Below are 8335 nucleotides of genomic sequence, written 5' to 3'. Positions count from 1 at the left end.
CTTTCACTAAAGAACTGACTGCACACAGACACCAGGAATCCAAAAGGTTTTCTCCCCTTTTCTGAAGCTAAACTAGAAGATCCTCGAAGGATATGTTGAAATTAGTGAGCTTTAATTCAAAAACGTCAGCTATGACGAGCACCAGGCGGCGGTTGCTCAGCATCAAAGAAGACAATGGTCCTAGTTAGTTAGTTAGTTAGTTAGTTAGTTAGTTAGTTAGTTAGTTAGGTAGGTAGGTAGGTAGGTAGGTAGGTAGGTAGGTAGGTAGGTAGGTAGGTAGTTAGTTGACCCAAATAAAATAAAGTGATGCTGGACAGAATTCCTGATGTTTTCTCAAACTGGAAAAAGGAGAGCGTCCCTCTTCCACATGAATCGGTGCCAAAAAAACTTCTCAAGTATGAAACCTTTTTCTTTAAAAGGAGCAGGTTAGATGGAACATTCTTCATATCTGCACTACACTGCAAACTGTTTGATCTGTAAAAAGATTTCAAACCTTGTTTTTTAGAAATTCAAGATACTTGACCAGGTTTTCAGTTGTTTTCACTTCTCTGCACCTTTCCAAGCTATGAGGACATTAGTATTAAAACAAGTCCAAATCCTTTTGCTCCAAGCGCCTGACACTAAAAATAAACTTGAATTAAAACTCATGTAGACTTTATGAAGACCAACCTGTTCCAAGATTCTCCTTTTGTTCACATTTAACCCTTGTGCTATCTTAGATGACCCCCCCCCCTTCCATTGACATGTTCTCCCTACCATGACAAAGGTGGAAAGATTTCATGTAATCCATGGACACCAGTGAAGATCACAAATCATTGAAGAAAAAAGGTTCAGAGCACTGTCTAGTGGGTCTAGATGACCCAACTCCCAATGCTAAAGTGCCTAGGATAGCACAAGGGTTACATGAGTTGTTTCCACCTACACTAGTTATTTGTCACTGTACCGGTAAACAAAATGAACTACAATAAGGTTAATAAAACTCAAATATACAAACTATTTGCTCAGAACCAGCAAAAAATATATACTTATCATTAGGCTGTAGAACATTTATTTTGAGGTAATGCTAAGCTACAGCTTTTTGCCTTTTCCTTTTTGAAATGCTTGTGAGGAACTCCTTGTTTCTAGATTTTGATATTTTAATCATTTTACTAGTTTCTGGTGATTTTCTTTTGAAGTTTACTGCTCTTTCCCTTTTTTAGCCTGCCTCTTTTTGCAGCGTGTGAGGAGAATTCATCCAAACTGCTTATGCAATCCTGTAAGCTACACCTTTCTGCAGTCCGCCCTCATTAACGGCGATGCCCTGAACATCCGTTTTCCTGCGCACAGACATGTGCCGGTTGTGTGTGCGTTCTAGCGTGTGTTGGGGGCAAATCCCATGACCCCATTTCAAGTCTGCTGCCAGCTCCAATTTCTGTCTTTGCTCTGTGGCAAGTTGCTCTGAATCCCAGGAGTGGCGTCTGCAAATGACTCTGTGAGTTAGAGGTTTCATTTTCCGCCATGGCGCAGTGGCTCCACAAGAGGACGGTTTTCAGCCCGCCGGTCAGAAAAGCTGAGCGGAGATTGAGAGCAAGCCACTTCTGGCTCCGCGTACATAAACCACCGCGGCCTCTCAGACATGCGGTGACACACATAATTCACCGCCTGATGGCAATTCCACTGCTTCCCTCCTCACACAACCCAATGTTTTGTGCATCACAGAGCTCTAAACCATTCAAACCACTTTTTTTTAACCCCTGCACCCCCTGCTGGCTTTTGTTGCTACCTCTTGAGTGGTGTAATTAAGAGATAATAGGCTGGGGATGTTCATCAGGGACCGAGTGATTAGTGATTCATTACACCAGCTTATAAGCAGGAATAAGAGAGGCAGGAAGTACGCGTGTGGGTGAGGATGCGGGAGCATGCTGACAAATTGCCAGTGGATTTATCCAGGGTAATTAAGCATCACCCAGGGAAGGGGCTGGGACCGAGGATATCAGTAACTTCCAGTGGAGTTCCACAATGAGCTCACAGAAGGGCTGACTCTGGTTTGATGGAGCGCTGCTTTTCTCCCCAACAGCTGAGAAAACCAGCGTTTCCTCAAACTCCTGCCAGCGCTTCAGGCGTCTGTGCTGCATTTACACACTCTGGAGAAATATCTGTAAATAATCAAAAGTCAGCTGATAATTTATTGTGTGTGTTTTTACCATTTGAGTGCTCTGCCAGTGGGGGGAATGCTGTCAAATAGGGGAATTTTATACATTAACCTTACAGTCTGAGGACTTTTAAGAGTTTTATTTTTTACTACTTGACAATTTTCTCTAATAATTTACCTTAAAAACTTTTTTTTTTGTGGCATGATATCCGTCTTTTAGTACAACCCCAGCTTTTTTTTCTTTTCAATTCTAGATGTTTTCATTGTCTACCAAAATAATTCCACATGGAACTGTACCAAATTTCTGAATTGTCGAAGTTGTCAAAATTGAAATTTAACCATTTTTGGGTTTTATAACTAAGATCAAAACTGACAGCCAAACACTTAATATAAAAATCTACCCAAAAAAAAAGCGAAGTCAATGTTGAGGTTTTTTAACAATGATCTAAAGTGTGCAGACAAAATGTTTATGCATGAATCTAAAACTAAAGCCATGAAAAGATAAAGACCCACCAGGATGGAAATGTTGTTTTTTGTGTTTTTAACATGATGGTGGTGGACATATTGAAAATTAAACTGCATTTCTGAGTATTTCTTCATTCAAAATCTTGTGAATCAGGAACAGATGAAAAAATAACATTTGAAAAAGATCATATTTGTGACGAAGAAAAAGCTCCCTGCTCTGCCCCATTCTGATGCATCCACCTGCGGACAAATAGATCCATGATCGTCTTTGTTTTCCCCGTCAGAGCTGGAATCTGGATCTAAACTGTAGCTCCAATAATGCTCGCTATGGTAGGTTGGGGTGTGTGAGGGGATGTAGGCTAGAGGGAAAACATGTAAACAGTTGGATAGGGAAAGAGTTGCTTCACGCCAACGGTACCGCCTACAACTCAGAGGTCTGCTCTTCAGAAACTATGTCCGGGAAAACATCACAGGTTTTGTTTGTTTTTTTGGCTGCAGATGGAATCATCATCACAAGGAAAACACTGGGAACGCTTTACAAAGGTCAAAAGATGATCGGAGTGGGACTCCAATAAACTATGTACAATGTTCTAAAGATTTATGTCAATGAGGTATCATGATTATGTGTCATAACTCTAGTTATTATGTTTGTTTAAAAATTATAGTTTTTTTAAACCCTAGCATTAAATTTTGAATGAAAACTTTGTATCATTGTGAACAACCAACGTAATTGGCCAACACACCGCTGAGTGCAGAGACTACTGAGGGTCAAAAGCAGAATGTTTGCCTTAACCCTTGTGCCATCCTAGGCACTTTAACATTGGGAGTTGGGTCATCTAGACCCACTAGACAGTGCTCTGAACCTTTTTTCTTCAATGATTTGTGATCTTCACTGGTGTCCATGGATTACATGAAATCTTTCCACCTTTATCCACCTTTGTCATGGTAGGGAGAACACATCAAAGTAAGGGTGGGGTCATCTAAGATAGCGCAAGGGTTAAGAAATGCTTCCTGTTCAGATCAGGTTATAATAAAAGTTTGTTTTATTTTCAAACTTTTAATAGTGAGCTGCATAAAGAGGCATTTTGTCACACGGGACGGCTCCCGCAGAAAGACGCACAGACATCAGCGTTGCATTATAGGATATAAAGTGGAACAGAGTCTGAAATTCAGCACTATTAAGCTTTAAAGAATCTTTGCATGGCACAGACAAATGGCTTCCACCCGCTATGTGACTGTGATGATCCTGTAAAGTAAGAATGTCTATATTCCCATTTTCATAGATCTTCCAAAGCCAGCCTCCCATCCAGGAGTAATCCTCTCTGGTCCATATCAGCATCACAAAGCAGCGCACGCTTACATGGAGAAGTTGATTTCCTTTGTCTCTTTTATCTGATTTGGGAGCACTTAGAAACAGCTCTAAGTCTTTTCCAGATTAAAAAGATGAAAAAAGTCACCCGCTTCCCGTATGCAAGCCACCGATCAACATCCAACATCTGTCTATTGTTGTTAAATCTGCTTTAAAGCATCTGTGGGTCATCTGGATTCAAACATTTAGTGAATTGGAGCTCATCTGTGGAGCAGTCGTTCTCTGCTAATTCTGCTCAGAACCATGGCTGTGTTTGGAACACCTCTGCAGGTGCTGCAGGTCTGATCAATGACCCGGTCAAAGATCAGGAGGTTCTGGAAATGTGCGTTCATCCTGGCCAACGTTTGTTTTCTGAACGGCTAAACTTCCGTTTTAATCCAAATAAACTCTTCTCTCCTGCATCTCAGCCAGAGCGCTCTAACCTTGTTAAGTCGAGCTCTTGCCCCATAAGCTTTATTATAAAGTGTTTTATAAAATGAGCATAAGGGGACGGTTTTATTGTTGCTTCATAATCTGGTTTTATGCCTTGTTCTGCAGGCAGGCCTCTTAAAAAGGCTTTAGCTGGCTGAAGGGGCAGAGCTGCAGCAGCATTAAGTCATGGACAAACTAAAAAAAAAATCAAAATTTCTGCTCCGGCGGAAAGGAACCAGTATGTAAACGGCTGCCGGCAGTTGATGTTCACACAAAACATCCAAGTTAGCAGAAATGGTTTTCACATTTTTCAAATTAGTTATCCACACTGGATAACTGGTTGTTGTCGCCGTCAGGAGCAGAATTCTAAATTTCAATATATTTCCTTCAACATTATCAATCAAACAATGCAACAACAAAAAAATCACTTGTTGGTTGAACATCATTAAGTCCGGGAAGGCATTTTCTTTTTAAAATTGAATGTGTTGACATATACTCTTTCATTTGGAGAGGTATATGTAAATATGTTGCTGTGACGTGATGACCAAAGAGCCGTCCTCTGGAATGTTTAGGTAGATTTAATAAACCAAAGTATGACCTGACTTGATCTTAATGCGTCAACTCTAAAGGTAGGAGCTCTTTCATATTTTAGAGTTCTTCTTCAAACAAAGCATTTAAAGGGCCTATACCAAACTTTTTTGAGCTTTTACATGTACTACAATGTTCATTCCTCACAAAAAACGACCCCAAAGCGTTTTTTTTTCCATTTATGCTTTTCTAAGCGCTCCTCTAAAAACCTGCTCTCTGCTGAGCACCAGCCCCTCCCAATCCACAACACCAGGTGGGTTCTCACATTGTGACATCATAAAGGGAGGATCCGCCCCTTCCAGGAGGAGTCTGCACTGCCAGCCCCGCCCCCAGGCTAACAGACACACCCACTTTCTCAGTGGAGCTAGCGGTGATCGGCTAAACGCTTTCCTTCTATATGAAGAATATGCACATCTGTATTTGCAAATGTTTGGATGTTGTTTGTTTTTGTGGGCGAGACACAGACATGCCGCCGAGGCCGACTCTAGGCCGACGTCGTAGGAAAATGAACTCGAAATGTCATAAAACACTTTTAGGCCCCTGAGTTAGAAGAAAGGGAGGTGCAACGTGGCAAAATCCATAGTATTCAGTACATGTATGCTTGATGTGTATTCTGTTCTGTAACGTCACTTTTATGAGCAACCCATTCATTTGTAGTGCAAAGTATAACCACACATCCAAACATCACTACCCCAATGGTAAACTGGGCATCAACCTAAACCTCCACAACTCTTAACAAGCAGGAATGAAATCAATGATTCTTTAAATAAACTATTGAAAAGTTTTACTTTTAGTTCAACTTTTTTCAGTCTATTTTACTTCCGTCTGCCCTCAACTGTTTATGTAATCACTTGTATGATTTTATTGCATTTTAAAGCACTTTTTGTTAGAAAAGTCCTCTCTTACTACAGTCGAGTTAAACAGAAGTGTCATGTCTCTGCGGCCCACACCACAAACTACACTAAGCTTAATTATTGTGTGATAAGAGTGAGCAGCTTGGTTGACTCCATATTTCACTGGGTCACCTGCAGATCAGCGGGTCTGCTCCCAGCCATTTGGCTCTAATTACAATCTGATGGAGGCCTCTGCAGAGACGGCAGGCCGCTGTGGAAATAAGTGCTTAAGAAATGACTGTTTCAGAGAGCCTGAGGGCGCCGCGCTCCCTGCAGGGAAGCTACGGTGCGCCACTTAACCTGGATACTTGGGCGTGCACGTCCCACCAATCAGGGACGCGTGAAAACTTAAAAAACACGGCTTCAGACGGGCTGTGTGGTGACTAAAATAAAAGAGTTGGTAGAATGGACGGAAAAGCCCCTTCAGGACAAAAGGGGGCTCTTGCTGGGCCCGTCCTGTCTGTCAGACTGTAGGACCCCCAGAGTGAGCCTGGTTGGATAATCCCTCCTGCACACAGTGGCAGCAGAGGCAGAAGGGGCGGAGCCGTGGATGCCGAACCATCAACCTCTGACTGAGCTAACCAGGAAAAACTCACATTCCTGGAAAACAAACTGTGCTAAAGCCAGCCGTGCCGTTTTGCTGCAGAACTCAGAGGAGCCCCCCACCAGACATCTGCATGAATATGGATGAGGGGGGTGGGGGGGGGGGTCCTGATGACAGTGCAGGAAAACATCCACAGGGACATGTGACTTCTCAGCCCTGCCAGCCATATGATAAAGTGGCTGAATTTGCATGTGTGTGTGCTTTTCCACAGAGGGTGTCCCATCAAATGGACGTGAATAATGTATTTACGGCCAGCCCCCCCGTGGCCGTCCATAGAACGCGCGGCGTTTAGCTTGTCCAGCTGGCCGGCCCACAGGGGATGCACAGCCATTATGTCCGGGTCCCAGGAGAGCCGTGGGTGCATGTTCCCTTTTCATCATCCATCAACAGAGCAAACTGTTTAACAACAACAAAGGGGCAGTTAAGAGGCCCCTCAGTTCACGCCAGGAGGGGTGATAATTACCTAAACATGAAGTTGTCACTGCATCTGCCTCTTTTGATGGCGCGCCCCGCTCGGCCGCAGACGGAGGCAGACAGTAATCGGTTAGATTGATTTTTAAAAGATTATTTATTTGCCCCCGCGCGCATGCCTCCTCCATATGGAGCGCTTTGACTGAGCTGTATAAATGATTCTAAGCGTTTCCCTTCAGTTGGCTGAAATGTTTGTCTCCTCTCCGTAAATGAAAAAAAACTCCTCAAAGTCTGACGTTCCTGCTGAGGAAGAAGATGATGGAACTCGTCTGCGGACGGGGTGAACTAGTAGTTGCCTGAGTTTTTTATACGGTTTAACTGGAGCGCTGATGTGATGTTTTTTCATGGCCCTTTGGATGCGTTCTGTTACTCCTCTGATGTACGGCAATGTAACCATTCCATTTTTTTCTGATTAGGAAACAAATAAAATACTAACAAGAGCCTGACGACAACAGGCAGTACAAGAAAACATGAAATCAGCCATAACAGACCACTGCAAACAAGAAAACCACATCCTGGACTGGGAAAAGGTCAAAATCCTCCACACAGAAGACAACAGAGCGCAGATGGATCATGGAGGCGGTGGAGATACGAAAGCGAGTCCACACTTCCATGAAAAGGGATGAGGGGGCCTTCCTGCTCTCCCATACCTGGAGCAACATCCTCCAGCAAAAAACAGACATCAAGGGGCGGAGTCACTTGTCAAAGTATGACCGGTAAATGGTAAATGGTGTATACTTATATGGCGCCTTTCTTCCTACAAGGACAAAGCGCTTTACAGTCACAGACCCATTCACCCAGTCACACACACATTCACTCTCACATTCACACACCGGTGACTCCGCCTCAGTCACAATCATCTGTTTTTAAAGACGTCACACACTACAACCAGATGACGACCCTGATGAAGGCGGAAGGTATTCCACCGAAACATGTTGGTACGTTTAACAAAAACAAACCAGTGTCTGATAGAAAAATAATTTAAGTACTCAGTATAATTTATAGACACAATGAACTTTATTGAATCAAATCCTCTCTTGAATTACTTCAGATACTACTTCAGTTGTTGGAGTTCACTCAAAAAAGCCCCCATTGCTCTGAACTGCATTTCCACAAAAACTACCCGAAACCGAGTCAAATCTGAGGATCCTCGGTTCCCTCCGGGTAACCTTTACCACTCTGCTTACAAAACCATCTTTGGCATTTGGTTCATTTGAAGAGATGTTCCAAAAAATGTTAATTACTTGTTGGGATTTTTGAAAATTAAACTCAGAGTTTTTGTTTTTTTCTTCATCAGTTGACCCTAAAGATTGACCTGAAGTCTGAATCCTCTGTGACCTTTACCTGACCTCCAGGTGAGTCAGTCCACAGCTTGCTTCTGCTCTGCAGGTGTGAAGTGACAG

Source organism: Oryzias latipes, chromosome 4, assembly GCF_002234675.1.
Source record: "Oryzias latipes chromosome 4, ASM223467v1".
NCBI classification, from domain to species: domain Eukaryota; kingdom Metazoa; phylum Chordata; class Actinopteri; order Beloniformes; family Adrianichthyidae; genus Oryzias; species Oryzias latipes.
This window is presented reverse-complemented; position numbering follows the sequence as displayed.